At 28.1% G+C, this 20,836-nt stretch overlaps 1 protein-coding gene across 2 annotated transcripts in view; it reads left to right on the forward strand.

Annotated features, from left to right (window-relative positions):
• LOC123295632 (uncharacterized protein YBL113C-like) overlaps nucleotides 1-20,836 on the forward strand; it is a 276,979-nt gene that overhangs the window by 65,732 nt on the left and 190,411 nt on the right. For both annotated transcript variants that reach the window (XM_044877048.1, XM_044877049.1), the window contains exon 2: nucleotides 9,528-9,590. The gene's annotated coding sequence lies outside the window, so the exon portion shown is untranslated. The remainder of the gene's footprint in view (nucleotides 1-9,527; nucleotides 9,591-20,836) is intronic.

A 20,836-nucleotide genomic window follows, 5' to 3' on the forward strand; every position in this document is an offset into this window, starting at 1 on the left:
AAACTTGTAAATGATTTTTTTGAAATTTTAAAGTTCAAGAGAATTTGTTTTGTCTAAAATTTTGATTAAGTTGTTTACATTGGGTGGATGTGTTGAGTGTAATTTCTGAGATATGGTTTAAAATCCTTAGATTTTAAGCGCTATCTTGGAACCTACGCGAAAAGACTTAAAATGTACCTGACTTTGTATTTTTAGGGTCAAATTAACCTTATAAAATTATTTCATAAGGAAAAATTATTTGTGATTTTTTTTTTTAATTTTTCAAAAAGGCAATAATGCAAAGTTTCTTATATACCGTCCAAAATCACATTCGAAAAACGATTTCTTGGAATCCATTGCAGGTAATTTCTTAAAAAATATTTGTCTAATAAGCAAAGGAATTATTATTTCTAACAACTTTTTACGGATAATCATTATCTAACAAATCGTTGCATCCGTTAAAACGCGTGAACTCGTTTCTTGCTGATTTGTAGACTGGTAATTTAAAATATCATAAAGCCTTGAATAAAGCTTGTGGAAAATTTTCTTGAAATATTTCTTCGTGTTGTACGAATGCATAGTACAAAAATGAACATTAATTTGATTCAAAACTTCTCGTTGTCGTCTTAGCCTTGAATGGATATACGGGATATATAAAGTTCTATTGAGTTTTCCATTTAAAATGATAGAACTTTATACTTACAATACAGAGGTTGTATGTTTTTTTATTTTATTTTTTTTCGAAAATTTACTAAAACTTAATAAGAATAATTAAAAAAAAATTTTTTAATTGATCTTTTGTGTTATTTTACAATTGAAAATGGTTTTTCTTAAAATTAAATTCAAACGCCAGAGTCGTCAACACATCGTTTTAGCAACGCCACCGCCTGGATAATTGATAAAATAGCATGCAGAATCATAAATGGTTTGGCTAACTAAACGTAATTTTCCATAGAAACAAACTGAAAATTGTAAATTTAGGTGTAAATACGTCACTTCCGTTTTCTTTACTCAAAAATAAATAAAAATGGAATTATTAATTTTAAAGAAAATTACTTAAATATACTTTAGATGAATTATTCTTTCATTTACATATGAATTTATGGTAAAGAAGTTCTCTGTTTTTGTATGAAATGTTATGTAAATTTGTATTTTATGTAAGATTTTTTATGGTAGTTATATACGATGACCATCCAAATTAAATCTATTGACAATGCAATATCAGTAAAATTACAAAGCGCTTGTTATAATTGAACTTTTTTTTATCAAAATGAGTGTTTAGTTTGAGCTACATTATTTTCATTGATTGGTATTATCAGTATGTATCGTTTTTTATCCTTTAGTAAGAAATTTTAAATCAACCGATGATATCTTATCGACGCTCATCGAGTAATCAAAAAATTATATTTTCGGAGTACATTTCTGGAAGCTTAACTGCGGGTTACATTTTGTTGACATGATAAATCACCCAAAGTTACATAAAATATACTTTCAAACGAAAAAAGTTCGTAGGAACTGCACTAAGCCAATTCCCTCTTAATAGATGAAAAAAAGTGTAAAATTAAAAAATCAAATATTGCATTTTTTAATTTTTTAGGAATTTTTATTTTAAAAACTAAATGTATAAAGAAAAAAACCAAAAAAAACTGATCAAAAAGTACAAAAATATTTTATATATTGATAAAATTCAAAATTGTGCACTTTTCGCTTCCCCACCCTTCATTTATGTGTCGATTTTTCTCATTAACGAATTTGACCTTTCCAATACCAAAACCGAATACCAAATTTTATTCAAATCGGACTTAATTTGCGATCGCTAGAGAAAATACAGACACATAAACATATGGATGCATGTATGTATATACATTTTAACGATGATCATTTTTCATATCCACTAGGTAGGATCGATGAAGATTTGAAGAAATTTTTTCAAAATTCCATCATTACAAAAGCAATAGCTTCGTTTCCTTTGGAGGAATAGCTCCATTTCTTTCGGAGGAAATGTATTGTAGTAGTATTTGTACTTTAAGTTTAAGTCAGTATCATTTTAAATGGGAAACATTTTACACGTACAGCCTTATATGTGATGCTTTTTCGATTGACTTTTACACAAATAAAAGGTGTAAAATGACATTCCTTATATAAAATAAACCTGATTACGATTCCTATTTCACAATTATTCATCTACACTGTGTTCGCTTTTGAAGAAATAAAATAAATTGTTTGATTACAGAAAATACATTTAAAAAGTCTTTAATTCACTCTAACAGAATATATTTTCGTCTAAAATATTAATTTTTAAGAAGAGACCTCCTTAAATTTAGGCTTGAAACATATTGAAGCACTTAAAATAAAATTGGACACAATGTATATTATAGATGAAACGTTCATGTTACACCTACCAACAAAATTCTCTATCTCATTCGTACACAAGTATTTCAGTTCTAATCTTTTTTTATTTCTTTCATTTTTACTTATATTAAAGACATTCTATCGCCACATTCATGGCGTATCGAATAGTTTTTGTTTAATATATTTGTCTATAGAAAATGTATGGGGTAAAATTTTAGTGTTAACTAGCTCGTTCGACGTCTGTATACAAACAAGAATGAATCACAGAGTGTCCAACGGTGGAGGTAACTAAGGGATAAAAAACAATAGGGTATTCGACTGTTTGTCAGAAAAACCACAAAAAAATATGTCAGCCATTTTTGTGACGTAATATTGGTAAAAACAACAATCGTGTATGTAATTATTATATGTATAAATAAAGTTGATGGTAACATATTACCTACAATTGCTATAAAAGCCATCAACAAATTAGTAATTAATGCATATTATTTTTGCCTTTATGATGTCACATCATGGTGGCTCGTGTTTTAAGTCACGTGATATACAGATTAAAGAAATCGACTTTTCATTTTAATATAATAAAATAATAGTGTGCTTTTATGACTAAAAATTAAAATATTTAAGTATAGTTCGACATAAATTTTACTTTTTATAAAAGTATCCTATTATTCAAAATCGTCAAAGTTTCATTTTTCATAAAAATTTTTGATCAGACTAGAAGCTGGTACTCAACAAAAACTGAAAATTGATATAAAAAATCGCTTGAGGAGAAAACACCATACATACGTATAGATTGTTCAGATTAACATCATTATCATGTTATAAGTTGCTTATAGATTACAAGTTTCTCATAGCTATCAAATTACAACTTGCTTAAAGCTGTCAAATTACAACTTGCTCATAGCTAAATAAAAAACAAAAATTATTAAGAAGAAAAAAAATTTAAAAATTATACGAATATCTGTTATTTTACAGGAAATTTGTACGGAACATGCCACAAACCACAATTTGTTTTTTTACGGAACAAATCTGTTTAAAACTCAAGCATTCTTTATTTTCAACCAAATTTTTCCTTATTCTCAAAATATATTGAATTCAAAAAGAGAAAGAAAAATTTATTAAAGACCGATAAGCTTTCATATTTTCTAATGAAAGTCTAACATCTTTATATAGAGGTAAAAAAAAAGAGATGAAAAATGTATACTAATAATGTTTTTTCTTGAATTCTGTATAAGAAGAATGCTCCCTATATTTCTTCGTTACCAACCAAGTATATCGAATAACTAAGTATTTGTTATTGAGTTAGTGAATTTTAAATACATACGATTATTTGAAATGGAATATGATTGACGGAACTCTTTGTTCTGAAGTTAAAAAAATGTTTCGGTAAATTGTTTTTCACATTTTTACCGATTTAAAGAGATGCTTTATTCATTAAGGTACATCATTTGTGAAAACAGACGTGTAACTGTGCATAATACTTATACATCGTATATGTTTACATATATAAATTATACACACACTGCTGCAATGTTCATTGTCGTTCAAGAACTATTTTCTTAAAACAAAAAAAAAGTCATAAACTAAGGCGTTATTAAAAGGTTTTTGAAAAAAAAGGTTTTTTAAACATATATGATTTAAAATGTGTCTGTTTTAGCCAACTTTGGTAGCGAATATTTTTTTTTTTTTTTGGAATTTCAATTAAGCTATTCTTAGCATCTAAGTACTCAAAATTTTATTTCATTATGTAAAAATGTGGTTTTACGGATTTTCTGCGGATGTTAAGTGTTGAAAATTTTCTCACAATTTGATAATATCAAACAAGCGAAACTAAAAAAAATAAATTAATAGAAATACCTTCCTATGAATCTTTCTTACTACAACAAGAACCAATAATAAAACAAAATTTCAAAAATTCTTCAAAATCATTTTTAGAGGATTAATAAAGATAAGTGTGATATTAAAAAATATTAAGTTATCATTGTTGCTCGATTGTCGAATGTAAATATAGTTTTTCGATTATCGTGTTTTTCCACTATTTTGATTTTTTGATCCGTTCTTTACGTTAGAAGAAAGTTCTTGACAATACAATGTGTGAAAACAAAATAACAGGAAACTTGCAATTGCCGAAAAGGTTAAAAAATGATTTTAACTTTATCAATTAGACTCCGCTTTTCAATCTTTTCCACATTTCAAAACTTCCTGCAATTTTTCCAAGTATTATAGAATGTAAATCGACTACCTAACGAAGATAAAAAATAATCATTGAAAAGCATTGATTGCTATAAAGTTGACGCTTGAACTCGAACTTCAAATTGCTTTATTATTCAACTTACTTCAAAATCAATCCTCAAAAAGGTTGAATAAACAATAATAGAAATGTCGCTTCATTATGGGTCTACAGCAGGCGTGGGCGAGTTATTTTAAGTCGAAGTCACCATTGTTATAACTTTATTGTGTGCCATAAACTTTATTGTGTGCCTCTTTATCCAAGTCCGCATTGGCCATAGAGGAGGAAGCGAGACGGGTATACGACTATTCTACCTATCTCAGTTTCTCTTATAGTAATGAGAAAGGTAGAAAAAATTTTGTCTCTCTGTCTTACTCGTATTTTTTGTTGTCAGGTAAGGTTTTCACTGTCTTACTCGTATTTTAGATACAAAAGTCTGAGGGACTTCTCTAAGCCACATTTGCCCATGTCTGGTTTACAGTGAAAAACGATGGTAACCTTGTACCAAAGCTTTAAAGTTTTTCTTTTAAGTTTTATTATTTCTACTTTTATCACAAATAAAAAAATGTGTGAAGTCAAAAGTAAATCTAATTTAACATCATGGTTTTAGAATGAAAACATTTAGTATGAAAATAAGACCATAAAATGGAAGTAATTTTCTTTGTTATTACATTTATAATTTAAGTATAAAAAAATTTTTATAATTTTGATATTATAAAATGTGTTGTACATATTTGAATGAAACGAATAAAACAAAAACCACCATGTAAGCAAAACTATTTAAGATGAATACGACACCACCAGTTGTTGTAAAAATTACATGAGATATAAACGTAGGTATATAATCATATACATCGTGATTTCTATATAAAACTCTTACGGCAAAGCTTACGGCTAATTCTAAATATTTTTTCGAAAGGGGTTTAAAATAGACATTCCAGGTGCATGTTAATGCAGAATTTGTAAATAAAAGTACATAAATTGGGTTCATTTAATACTTGAGGGAGTAGCATGACACACCATCCCGTTTGTGAAGCTTTTTTTCAAGCCATTTTGAATATTTTTCGACAAATACCCATCAAATCGTCAAATGAAGGATTTTAACTATTTTTTAATCCAATTATTCTGAAGTATCTCAGATACCATTCGTCAATTCGCTTCAATTTTCGTACTGTTTTGGTCATAATTTTAAGAAACCTCCGCCACAAATCAGATTTGATCGAGTCGTCTGTGGCATCGTAGTAGTTCTTAAACGGATGAACTGATTTTGATTTTTGTTTGCTTGAAAGATAATTTGAACAAGAGTGTTTTTATCTATATTTCAAGAAAATTTGCTAAGCCATATGAAGATCATGAGCTCATTTTCTTGAAACATAGCTGTAAACCACCTCCGGTTTTAGCCGGGGGTTAAAAATGAAGAAAATCAAAATATTTATCGATCTAGAAATTTGATTAAGCTTAGTTTTGACTCAAGAAGTACAAAATCGGCATTTATCGATGAGGTGGGTAGTTTTTGAGATACTCACTAAAATTCGTGACTATGAACTTTTAATTCGGAGCGTTCTTGCGAATATCTGGAAAATACTTTTACAATCGTCATCGGATCGAATCGGATTTATTAAATTTTTGGGATCCCAATTACACTAATAGATCTACGTTATTGACTGGGAAGAATTTATTAATTATAATTATAAAAACTAATGAATGTTGAATAAAAGGGAGAAATCTAGATGTTCCCCTTCAAAAAGTTAAAATAATTAACTCAACTTTGTTTACACGACTTTTCTCTAAAAACAAATTTTGTTTTTTATCAAGACAATACTATGCTTGTTAGGTATTCAAACATTTATGTGGGCGTAGTCCTTCGGTTGTAAAACAACACTGCGAACGGGTGTTATTGTTAGAGCTTCGGTTTTTAAGTTCTGAGCTCGAGAAACTTTTAAAAGTTTTCGCTAGCTCATAATCGATAAATATAAGCTTTTTAAATTCAAATAAGGTGATAATTAATCCCGCAGGAAGCGGCGTTCGTTCTCACTTTTAAGTTTGAAATTATTAAAGTGTCGGACGATGGACATTCTGCCTTGTTGAGTACCGGACAAAAAATCAAAATGTCGGAATGTCGATTATCTTTGGTCTTAACACGGGAATTTTTCAGTGTTACTTGACTACCTTCTAGTACTACGTGCATACGAAATTTTGGATTTTTTCAAATAAGTGTAAAAAATTAACGGTAGCTTTATAACTATGTATAAGTAAGTTGACTATTCGTTGTGTGCATAGTGGTAGTGGAGGATACAATTAAATCGGTCGCAGCGCTGCTCTCTTATATGAAATTTACAATAAATAATACGTTTTATTTAAAATATGACTATTTTTCATGTGTTTTCAATTGTTTACATGTGTTTAAAGTAAACGTTAAATAAAAATTATTGAAAATTAACAATTAATTAAACTTATTGCAATAAAAAATAGACGAAATTGCATAAATATAATATTTTTTAAATGTAAATTAACATTATAAATAATTTAAATTGGATAGAAAATAGTATTTTTATGTAAGCCCTATAGTTCATAGACTTTTATGTCCATCCATAAAATTATATTAAAAATGTAGTTTACCAGTCGTTACTATGGAAACTCCTTAAATAAAACTCATGCACGGTGCGAATAATAGCAGTCTCATTGAAATGGTGTAGGTGCAGTGAAGTACAACCATATTACCTAACAAGTCTCTTCTTACATTACGGTTGCGTTACTAATAGTAGAGACATTCGGTAGAATGTATGTACATGTAATACAACTACATATACGAGTGCGCTCTAATAACAAGTATAATAATGGTATCCTTAGTACAGTTAAACTGTGTTAAATTTTTACTAAACTGGCTTTGATATCTACCTGTCTATCTGCTATAAATCTAGCAATTACAAATTGTAATTGAGTTATTCATTGCGTGTCGAACCAAGTTTCCGTTCATTTTATTATAATAAAGTAATATCAAACAAATATTTCATCATTTACGTCATAATATTGCCTATGTTTTTAAATAAATAATATTAATATATAAAAATATTGGTAATATTATTATAAATATGATGAAATTTGAGTGTGAAAACTCGCATTAATAATGTAAAGATAAAGGAGTTATAAATATTTCCGCACGCAGTGCTTAGTTCAGTTTTAAACGCAATGAATAATTTAAAAAATTTTTAAGCAAAACTTTGGATTTGATGTAAAAATTATAAAAATAAACGATATTAATTATTCATTAGTTTTACTATACTTAAATATGAAACCAGCATGAAGGAACTGTGTAAAGCTGTTTGTTATAATATGAAGTGAGGGTTCTTGAAAGCATCTTGGTTGAGTGCGCGATGTTGAATCCTTTATCTCATTAGCATAGCGGGAACCAATTATATGGTTATGAAAGTTTAAAGCGTTTTAGATCTATATCAGCTGTATATGTATATATGTTGTTCCATATATTGTATAATGATAAGGCCTAAATAATATTATGTGTAAATATCACTGCAATAAGTCTGTATATATTCACGGGAAAGTTGTCTAGTTCAGTCGTAAGTCCAGGTTGACTCAACGTAATTTTTAGTTTTTTTATCATCTATAGGAAAAGTAATGTTTTTATTTTTCTGAAAGGTAATGGATGTGTTTCTTACCATAAATAATTAGGAAGGACAAAGAAATGCATGTATTTTGCAATCAATGGCATACAAAAATTTTAAAAAAAGATTTTAATCTGCCCAAAAAGAAAAGTCGGTATTAGAAGCAAGAAATTATCATTGAAAGTATTGTGAATATGTTTTGAGTATCATGGTGGGGTTAAAGAGTTATGCGACACTGTCGATTGTCGGCAAGGTTGTATTATTTTTATCAAGAATCTATTCTCCAAAAACTGAAATTTGATTAAAATAAGAGAAAATAAATTCGAAAATCACCTGTTTTGTTTTTTAATTTATTTTAACGGTGCATTTTAGAAAACGCGATAGACTCACCCGATTATCGATAATTTATTGGATGAAAAGAAAACAATGGATATAAAAAAAAGAAAATATTGAGAATATGTATTCAAATAATGCTTTTCATTTCATTGGAATAATTTTCCCCATTATGTTAAATTATTTTATCATCATATTTCGTAGATTTTTAGCCAAGGATCAACCTTAATGTTGAAAACTAATCAAGTCAAAATTTTTAATTCTATTATATGGTAATTCTATACCAAACCAATTTGCAGTATCAATGAAAATACTTGTTTTTCCCTAGAATTTTGGTGCAGTGAGCTTGGATTTCCCAAATCCTCTTTTTAGGAAAAAAGTATGGCAGACCAGAACAACCTTCCCATATATTTATATTATATACACTTAATTAATTAAGCTTGGTGATTAAACGTCCGTAGGTAATACATAATAAAAATACACATTAGGTGATGTTTAAAAAAAAAAAAGAGAAAAAAGGATAGCCCATATATTTTAATTTATGTTGTTTATTTAACATTATTTAAGTGTTATAAATATTTTATGTCCGCATTATAACAAAACGTGAAAAATTACTTCTTTAAATATAATTAGGGTTTTCCTACAATCTTTCATTCCTTTATACTTTTTTCCGTTAAATATATACACGTAAAATTGAGATAATGTTTTTCGCTTGAAAATTCCATGTATCTTAAAGTTCTAAAATCTCTTGTATAAAAAAATATCATATCATAATTTTTTATGTGTAACTATTTCAGAATACTAATCTTTGGGGATTTTATGCCTTGCAAGGGTTGCATTCTGGAAAAATGTGTATAAGTTTAGCACATTTTTTTATGGTTTGTTTATTAAGACATATTATTTTATGCCTTGCTTTTTCAATAAAATACTACTAAAATCTCGACTGTTAATGATAGAAAATATATTAATTATCTCGAAAATGATCACTAATAAATTAAATTTTTTGGTTTCAGGCCTATGTGTGAAGATAATATGATAAATTGTTACATGGTTTAGAGCAGCAAATACTTTCTTCAGTAAGTAAGAAAATAATATTAATTAAGTTTTCTACGACATTTCAAAATATTAGTTTATCCGAGGACCACCGGGTCGAGGATGACATATCTGATAAATTTTTAAACCCAAATGATTCAATATTGTCATGCGAATTCCGTCGACCCAGTAGTCGGAGATAAGAGTAAAGGAGATGTGGTGAAGTGTAAAATTTAATTCTTTGTCGGTGTCAGTGGAGGATATATGGATGAAAGTTTGCTCGAAAATATCAAACCGGACACACGTTTTATTATTTCAAAAACTTTTTCTTCGGAAATACAGTCCCTAAAATATAAAAAAAACTTACGTACTTTTATCTTGTTCAAACAATACTATTTTTAACGATGTCATACAAAAAATGTTACCTCATTCTAGTAAGAAAATTCGACATTAAAGTATCGGGAAACGCATATTTATTTGGCAGTTGATATAAAAATTTTACACCTGACAATTTTCGGATTAAAAAACAATTAATATCTATTAAAAGAAATATTTTAAACATCGGCGTATTCATATCGTTTTCGAATTAAATTTTTTTTTTTTTTTTTTTTTTTTGTATGTATGTATGTATATTCTTGTTACGCTATCTTCAAAAACAACATCTTTCAGATGACTTCTGTAATACATTTCAGTAAAAAACAAAAACACAAAATCACATATTCACAAATATACTTTGAACTAAAATCAAGATAACTTTGATTGATGATAGTTTTTTTTGTCAATAAAATGATGATGATGAAAACAAAATAGCATACAACTGAGCCGAATGAGTTATAACTGAAACTCCTATACTTACTACTATTAGTTCACAAAATGGGCACACCTGTTGAAAAATAAATTGGACACTTTTAATTTCAAACTATTTCCACTGGCGAGATTATCCTTCAATGTCTATACAAACATACGCACTTTCCTTCTTTTAAAGAAAGAAAATATTAATATCTTTATATAAATAAGGGATACAAATGGTCAATAATCACAAAAGTGATTGAATACACTGAAACAAGCATTTTAGTACGAGGGTCACACGTTGTGAGTTCTCCGCTTCAAAACTATAACGACCGGGTCTCATATTAATAATATTTAGAGTAGGCGTAAGTCGTTGATATCCTAACTATAATATTATAAATGTGGAAGTACCTCTGTCAGTCTGTCTGTCTACTAAATTTTCACGCCTAAACCGCTTAACCAATTTTGATGGATTCCAATATGAAAATAGTTCTTTCAAATCCGAAAGGACAAAGACTAATTTTTGTCCCCAAAATCAGACTTGAAGGTAGTTAAATAGAGCATGAAAGCTTGTGTAGGTCGTAGCATTAGGTCGTAGAAAGCATTATAAATGCCTTTTCCATTAGTTTCGTTAAGTATTCATAGATGCCTCTGCATGTATTGCATCATAACTTTGATAATAGTTTCGTATACTTTTTATCGGCGGATGTATAGGATTCATCGGGTGGATAAGAGCAAGTAAAAATATTTTTTTAACAAAATATTGGAGGAAATGGAAATTTACGGAAAATTATAGAATATTTGCTTATTAAAACACTTTGAGTTTAAAGTAGTGCTCTACGTTCGAGTTCTTCCAAACGGGATATCTGTTTAATAATGTTTTGGAATTTTCGAGAAACTTCTTGGATATTCAAAAGCGGCTCTAAGAGAACATATGCTAGGCCAAAGTGAATATAAAAAGTCGTTTTGAAAAACATGAGTTTTAGCAAGTTATGCAACAAACTGTTTGTTGTACACAAATATATAATATATTTGTAATCTAAAGATTGTTGGTTTCTTAACAAAATACAAGGACATCGCATTTTGCACATCGTATAAACTACAAAATATATAAATGAGATACTTAAGTGATGAATGCCACAACCATCATCAGAAAACAGAATATTATTTTTGTTTACTTACCAGATAAAAACGTTGCTCGTTCCTTCTATGTACCACGTTGGTATGTAGATATAGAAAATTCTAATACCTACATAGTGTCCATTCTGTATATATCTATGTGTATCATTATTGTACAGTGTGTTCTTTTATAAATGTTTTAATGAATACATTAATTTAGATTACTTTTTAATAACGCATCCCATATTATATGGAAAGTGTGTTTGTTGTTTGTATCTGAAAATGTATTATTTTATACAACAAAATATAGATAAATAAGTATTATACCGGTTATGTAATGGATTGTTTGTACTTTCATTATTTTAAACACGTCATGACTTAAATTAACTTCACTTGTAACTAGCAATGTAATAAAATCTTAGGAGTCAATTTTAATTTACTTCTAATTGTTCAAAAAACTGAAAAATTTCCTCACGTATCAAATTCCGATGACAATCCAATAAATTTTATCCCAATAATGATTTATCCCAATGATTATGTTCAGCAGGAATAATCCTATTTTTATTTCTTTATTAATATTATGTTAAAATATAAATAAATTATAGACAGGAAGATCACGTGGCAAGGATACTCGCTAGTTACGCGATAAGTCGGTATCCATGTCAATAAGTTTGTTTCTGCAATTCGACTTTATTACCCAAATTGTACACAATTATTAAATTAGCGGGGCTAAAAAATAAGAAAATAAATTATACTTAAAAAAAACCGGCTTTATTACACTAAAAAATTGATTGAAGCGGTCGATATTGTCTGTTAAATTAAATAATCTAAGAATCTAATGAATTAGCGTGTTATTTTTGTTTTTGAAACTACAATTTATTTTGTCATATTTTATACGAATATGTAGGCCTATAGTATTGCATGTTTTTTAAAGCTCCTAAAACGTGATTAATGAGAATTTGTATATATGTATTTTCCGGTACATTTGAACATCTCCAACGGTTTCTGCTAATCTAATAACCCTAATCGTTATATTAATATTTTTTTAAATTATTTAAACTAAAGACCTCTCGACGAGTATAGGCCTCTTCCATGTCACTTCTCTTTTTCTTATCTTGAACTTTTCTCATGCAGTGGTTTTTTGTGAATTTTATAGTTATTTAGTTCGTCTTCCCATCTTTCCAGGGTTCGACTTTTTTTTCTAAGCAGCGAAAGAGGTAAGCAGTATTAATTTGGGGGATTAATTTCAGCAATTAGGACGTTATTTGTATTGGAAAAACGCTTTTTCCATGTTTTTACTTCCTTGCGCACTTGTTTATTCACTAAAAATTGGACTAAGGGGTTACAAAATCATACGTATTTTTATGTTGAAATATCACTTTGAGGTTTTAAGGCTTTGCGTATCACCATAATCCCTATAGATTGAGTTAGAATGTTAAAATTTTTAAGCGAGTTTAGTGAGTGTCCGGAAAACGTCCTATGGGATTTTAACTTCTCAGGACTCCTACCTTCTTTGTAATATCGTAATACCACATCTACAGCCTCAACAATGTCCTCGTTACATGGGCATTCTTGAAGCTGTAGATGTGCGCAAAGGCTTGAAATCGAGAAAAAAGAACATATTGCGACGCTACGAGATGTGGTCATGCTGAAAAAGTTACCCTGGAAATATACCAATTTTGGGTAGAACTATCTCAAAATCATCTGATTGGGACTAATATATCGATAATTGACTGATATTAAAATGTCAACGCAGCCATCTTGAACGAATTTTTTCCGAGTATGTTTTGGACCGAAACATAAAGGCAGACCTGAAGAAAACTATGCATTCATAGATAACGAATGATAATAAACACATGCAGTATTTTTTCTATATAGAACATTAACACATTCATGTGAAATAATGAAACAATTTACAAACAAATTTTGTTATATTAGTTGAGAGCTACTAGGGACAAAATGTAGTATACGTATACCATTGTTTATATTGAATTATTCTCATTAATTATTTTAATTAGTTTATGAAATATTTTGTAATTATTTTTTGAAAATAAATTTATAAATTTAATCAGAATTGTTATTAATATGATCATGATAAAAAGTTTGTTGTTTTACCCATCATGAGTTTTATTCATTCATTTGGCTTATAGCTTCTTTTGTAGTATTTGTACGGGGTTGAAAGTTGGAGTTATTATGACAAAACGTATTTCCTCATCTGGCTAAGATGGGCATTTGAGTAAGGGAGTATTTGGGAAGAAAAATTGCATTTTTGTGAATATTGTCTAGCATCTGCTTAGAAACTTGACAGTATGATCTCAAGATCCTTTATGATTATTTAAACTTATGGTGATAGATAACGAAGACCAGTTGTAAAGACTCATCGTTTCGTTTCGAGTAGTGACTTTATTACAAATACAGTAACGTTTTTAAATGCCTAATGCTTGAGAATTGAATTGAATTGAGAACTATTGAATTCGTGTTAAGTGCCTTAACCAACTTGACTATATGAACTCCAGGCACAATGTATAATTTTTTAACTCAAAGAATTTTATTTTTGTTTTGTGTGTCAACCGTAACTTATTTATGTTTGTTTACTAAATATAATAATATCCTTTTTATCTCAAAAACCTTATAGTTCTTGGACAGGTGTCAAATTTCAAGGAGATTACAAACATGTATATTATTATTAAGTTTGAGTTAAATGTAGTTAAATTTAATTAGAAATAATAAATTGGCTTTAAAGTTTTAATGTAGTATAATAAGGGGATTTTTTAGTGCTGGGACACAAAAATATATATCTAATAAAAAAATAAAAGACCCGACGGCTATAAATAAAATCTGAAAGCAAAAAAAACAAGTTCAATAGTTTACATAGCGACTTTAACAGTCGGGGCCGATTATTATTAAGACTTCAGTCGGTCTAGATTTTAATAGGAACCGACTGTCAAAGTCTCTATGTAAACTACTGGACTTGTTTCTTTCTTTTTAGATTTTATTTAAAGCAGTCGGGTTTTTTATTTTTCTAGAAAGGGATTCTGTCCAGGGTATAAGTGTATTGGTTTGTCAATATTTGAATGTTACCTTCCGTTTAATGAATATAAGTTTCTATTTTATTAAACAATGAAACTAAATTGATAGATTATATTTTAGTTTAAAAAAAAAAACAGAAAGAAAAAAACTAGAATTATAATGTCGTTATAATTTTTTTTTTTTTAAATAGGGGTTATATAATGTGGGGTAGATAAATCCAAAAATAAAATTGTAGAATATAAAATTGGTGTCATGTTTGTTTAATACCTCTATTATTATCTCTATATGCTATTGAAAAATAAATTCACTATTTCATAAAATATGAAAATTTGCATATTATTATTTAACAGAAATTGATTTTAATTTGACACTCATTTATTTTATTTTCGGTTATTCCATTTATAATAGTGTTATTTATTATTATAATTTTGTATATATTAGGCAAGCCTTTGGGGAATTTTAGTTAATTTAAAATAATCTTTTGACGTTCTATTAAATGATATTTCACATTATTGATTGAAAAAACGTAGTTTTGATTAAATTTACAGAATACACACAACAGTACCTTAGAGTTGAGTACCTTCAATTCCTCGCTCAATTAAGAAAGATACCCTCTTCTGCATTAGAAGAATGACAAATTTTATTCAGTTAGAGAAAATTGCGGGTGAAACACGTGGGATATATATAAAAAATTAACTATCTATTTTTCGTAATAGCTGCTATATTACCGTAATAAAGTATATCATCAAAATAATGAGCGTAAGGATTGAAAGCTTGAAATGATGAAAATGTGATTTTGTAAGAAAATATTGAAATTTTTTTACATTTAAGAAGTTTTAATTTGAAGTTTGAAAATTTCTATCAGTAATAAGCAAAACATGTAGTCAAAATTGAAAAAATACGCAGGCTGTCAGGTGTCGAAGCCGGGTCTGTTGGATTCATCCAAGCACCTTATCCAATTAGGCCATACGTGCTCTAGATATAACAACGAATTTAATCATTGTTTTGTTTGTCAACATTAACATCTTTATTTATTATCTAAGTTTATCTGCTAAATTTTGTATACTTTTAAACGCCAAAGTCTTTTGATTGTTATTAATGTTTTTTTTAAATAATATAATAATGGTATCAACAGATTAAAGAGAATGGAAAATGTACACACTCCAGGAGTCAAACGCAGGTCTGTAGGAGTTTTAGAGCCTTTAACATCTAGGCCATACGTCCCCAAAACAAAATGTAATTTTTTTCAAATCAACGAATTTTATTTTTATTTAGTTTGTCAACATTAAATTGTTCATCTATTATTAATGTATCTTAACTTAATTTTACATACAAAATTTAAACGTCAAAGTCTTTCGATTATTTCAACAAGAGAGCCGGGTTCGATTTTTTTCTTGAAAAGTAATTTTTCTAGTTTACATAATTATATCAGAAAAATCATCATTAATAAATAATCAAAATATTTTGACGTTGAAATTTATATTTAAAATTACGACTCATATAAGCTCGAAAGTGTGCTGAATGACGTAAATTTCGTTTGTACCTGAAATTATCGAGATATTTTCTTCAATATTTCAGAGAATATTCTAGAATATTCCAAACTTTCCAAAAGTAAAGATTTTTCCAGAATGAATGAAAAGGAATTATTGAAATGACTAATTCAAAATTTTCTAATTTGTTCTCAAAATTCCCCCACCCCTTATTTATCGATCGATTTTTCTCATGAACGAACTTGGCCTTTCAAATATCAAAACCCTTCTTTATACCAAATTTTATTCAAATCGGACTTAACTTGCGACCGCTAGAGAGTTAACAGACACATAAATGTATAGATAAATATGTATATACAAACATATATGTATATAAATTTTAACGATGATCATTTTTGACATCTATTAGGTAGGATCGTTGAACATTTGAAGAAATTTCATCATCAGTACAAAAGCAATAGCTCCATTTCCTTCGAAAATTCGCTGATATAAAATATATTTAAATGTTTTCGGTTATTATAAACTTTTATGAAATAATATAAAAAGTTCTAAAATTTATTTAAATGTTTTAAATCGATTAAAAATAATTAATTTATATTTTGGAATATACTTAAAATCATTCCGTGCAGAGTTTCCACAATTTTTGAAATTCAGTTTAATTCTAAATATAGGTATGTAGTAGCATCTAGAAAGTTTTGGTACCTCCTGGAAATTTCAATTGCTGTCAGTGTATAAGTGGAAGTCAACACTTCCGCTGTTTTTTTCCAATTCTCCTTTAATTAATTTACCTTTCGATTTGTTCATTTTACAAGAAATGATCTCTGTAGATATTTAGTTTGTACTTACATCATGTACCATAGGTAGAGAGTAGGTATTGCACATTATACAGATATAGGTAGATTCTAGATATAGGTATGTTGTAGGTGTATAATATATGTAGAACAAGAGATATTCACCAACATGAAAATGCACTTTAAAATGTCACAAAAAAATCGAAACATTACAAATGATATATCCATGAGTACGACATTTTCTCATATTCAGTACGATTATATTTGTTCTATATTATATCATACATATTATATAATACATTTTTAACCTTTTTTTTTATTTTCTATTTAGTTTGCACAAATATTTTATCAGAATTTCTTTTTAAAACTATATATTGTATTTATAATGGAAATGCCTTCCTAATCTGGGCCAGCTCCAAATATTTTCGTTACTAGTCCCGATCTACAAAATTTTGTCGAAACATAATTGATTTTAGTGTTTCGTATCAAAAATGAAATGCTTAGAATGTCAGAACAAGGTGCATGCTATCAGAAAAGGATTTTCAACTTGTATATTGCTAGGTTTGTTCTAAATCTGCATAAATCGCAAACTTTTAACTCACCCTAAATTTACAACATGGATTAAAAACTTTCCAATTTTCTTATATATCTTTTACATTCAAAATAAAAATATTTTTTTCTTAAATGAGGGCGCCCCGAATCATCCTTGATATTTTAAATTGAGGTCTTCCTACTTTCATAAATGCTCATGTTTGTATGACTCATAAAAATAATTAATTTCTGGTTTTTAGTATAATCAAAGCTTGTACTTTAAAAATGGTTTTTATTTAAATTTTTAAGAAAGTACGTGCGCCTATGCAAATTTAGAATTATGGTTGAAAATATTTGACTCTTATTTGCAATTTTGATAATGAATTTTGTTATAACTTCATGAATTTAGACGAAAAATAAAAATAAAATACAATTTTCGATATTATGAAAATTACTTCAGATATCGAAAAATTATTCTTACTTCTCGTCTTATATTGTCAAGTTATAACGTAATTCACCATCAGAATTACAAATATATATTATTATATTTTTTAAAGTAGTGTCCCCACTATTTTGCTCATACAACCTTAATTAGTCGCGCACAACGGATTATTTTGTTTTCAATTATTTATTAAGGTTTTAACTTTAATTGTTTTTAATTTCCTCTGACTAGTTCTACCGTCTTTTCATAAGACCAATGTTAAAGATGCCTACTTTTGAAGTTATTTATTTATTTAAATAATCGGGCAACCTCTCCTCCCCCCCTAAAATTTTCAGAATTGATTTAGAATTAATCCAACTTCATATAAAAAAAATCAAGTCGTTTCTCCAAAATTGAACTGGCGCTCGTACATCCTTAGTGTAAAAGACGTGTATATAAAAAACGGTGGAAGCAACGGGAAAATATGGTCATGTTTATCATAAAAATGCCAATTTACATATGTTATTCTTATTCTTTTCAGCAAAACCTTTCTTTTTAAACCTATAATGTGGAAGTGCATAAAAAGTAATTAGTCGACCTTGGGATTTATTTGATTTAGTATGACATCACTGACCTAATCTTGCATTGTATACAAAACTTAACGTATATGCGAAATTTTAGCTCGATGGGTTAAGCATAACTGCTTAAAAAATTAGTTTGAAGATTTAATCTGAATAAACATATATACATTGTAAGTGGCCATAAGTGCTTGTAATAATTAACTACCCTAACACTGAGATTCGGCAACTATTTTTTTAAATATTTGCTATTGACGCCGGTCACGGACATACTACCTATATTTAATGTATTCTCTTTTCAATACAATCATGAATAAAAATGTATTGAAATGTAGTTTAATTCAATAACAGTTTTCATTTTTATTTCCAATAATAAAGTAATAATTTTGTTTATTTTGCTGACTTAGCTGTCGGTAATGAATGGCTTTGTCATAGATAAATATCGCATGTCTACGAAAATAATGTATTTATTATAGCAGTAATTGTTTAGAAAAGAAAATTTTATCTAATTACTAGAGGGATTAAAAACCCGTTTTTATTAAAGCTAGAAGCGTCCTTTGCTCTCTAGTATATCATCCTTTTGTCTTAAAACTTGGACTCATCCTCTTTACATATGAATTGTCCGAATTCTTAAGACTTGATCCATATCATAATTCCTGATGGGTAGTAGAATATATGATATCAGAATATTTACCCAAAGGCTGCTTTTTATGAGATTACTATTTAATCCTATGTTGTCGAATGCAAATAATTTCTTGAGTGCTAATTGATATTTAATTCTAGTAGTTTATCGTTAGGGCAAGTGAGTAGAAACAATTTAGTTTTCACGACTAATGAGTATTAAAAAAATAATTTACGCTGTTAGCTGAATTTTATAACAAAAAAAAAAGAATCTAATAAGGGGTCAATCTTCTTATTCTTAGTCTTATAATTAGGAGACCCAATTATATAGTTTCAATTCTTTTGATGCTTTGAAAAAGAGCACTTTGTAATCCAACAAATAACATATCAAAGTGATAAAATTTCAACCATTTTGTCTAAACCTGCATTGTAATTACTTTTATAGATATGTATAGGAGATTACAAAGAGGGTCGGATTTGAAAAGGGCTGCAATTCTACTCTATTGGATATGTTTTAATTTCTTAAAATGAATATTAACTTTCGATATAATTGTTTCTTGAACTTAAACATTTACTTCTTTATCGAATCGCTATACAAATTGTCGTACGTTACTATATTTATATGAAAATGAAAAAAACAGCTTAAAAATTAAATAAAAACTTAAATAAATATACTATAAAAAAAACTATTTTAAAAAACACCGTTGATTTTGAAGTTAATTTAATAAGTAAATTACTAAAAATAATATAAAAAAAATTACGTATATAAAAAAAAACTCATTGTATGGTTACTTGTAAAAATTGTAGTTTTTAGAGTTGAAGTGGAGTAAGAAAAGTAGTTAAATACCTATGTTCTTTGATGTACATACTTCAAAGTGCAATATGGTGGCACACGGAGCTAGAGTATATGTGGAGAGATGTTTTGAGTGAAGTTACACTACTACTAAGTCTACAGTCTTTTTAGATTACTATACTACAGTCTTTTAAGCAGTTTGTAAAATACATTCACAAACAAGATTAAAGTGCGAGGAACATTTTAGAGCTTCAGTGACATATTATGGGTTGTGTAAAATGAGTAAAAATTTGAATTATTAATTGTTGTATTTTCGGATTTAATGATAATATGATAATGTTTATAATTTGTCTTATGTAGTTAGTTATAAAATTTTTATTAGTATTATTAAAAAGATATAATGCATTAATTAGCCTTTTTACTCAGAAGATTGAAAAAAGATTCGCTAGATGGCAACACTAGGGAGGGGGGTACAAATACATCCTGCCTTCTAGAGGATCTTTCTTTAATCTTCAGAGGAAAAAGGCTAGTTGAAATAATATAGTTTTTTATGAGCGTACCAAGTTTTTGGTCCAGAGGGTAAAACAGGAACATTTTGTCTAAGCTCAGAAATTTTTAACTTAAAATTTCATAAATTCAAAAGTATTTTTGCATAAACACATATTTATCCATGGAGCTTTTAGCACCCTTCGAGGAAGAAAAGAGACAATGGGGCTTCGTGTTATTAATTTATATTCAATGGTATTACATTTTTGTGCTTTTTCTAAATTGAAACTTTTGAATTGATTTCAAACAACTACAAAAAGAGCTACTACAGAAAGATTTCAAACAGCAACAATAATTAAAGAGTCTATTTGAAAAACATACAATTTTCTTTCAAAATATCCCCGTATTAAAATTTCGCTGAGAAATTTTCATTTTACCAACCAAACATCTTATTCTTCTCAAACCTGTTCCTAGATATGTGATATCTTTTTTATTCTTTTCTCAATCAAATTCCATAATTTACCCCTCGATATCAAAGATTATCGTACTGGCTCATGACGAAAAATATACTGACAGTCTAAAAATGCTCCGCTTAGGAAAAAACAGGATAGAATATATCTGTAATAAAGTTACCTATAAAT

The sequence above is a fragment of the Chrysoperla carnea genome, chromosome 3 (assembly GCF_905475395.1).
Source record: "Chrysoperla carnea chromosome 3, inChrCarn1.1, whole genome shotgun sequence".
Taxonomy (NCBI): domain Eukaryota; kingdom Metazoa; phylum Arthropoda; class Insecta; order Neuroptera; family Chrysopidae; genus Chrysoperla; species Chrysoperla carnea.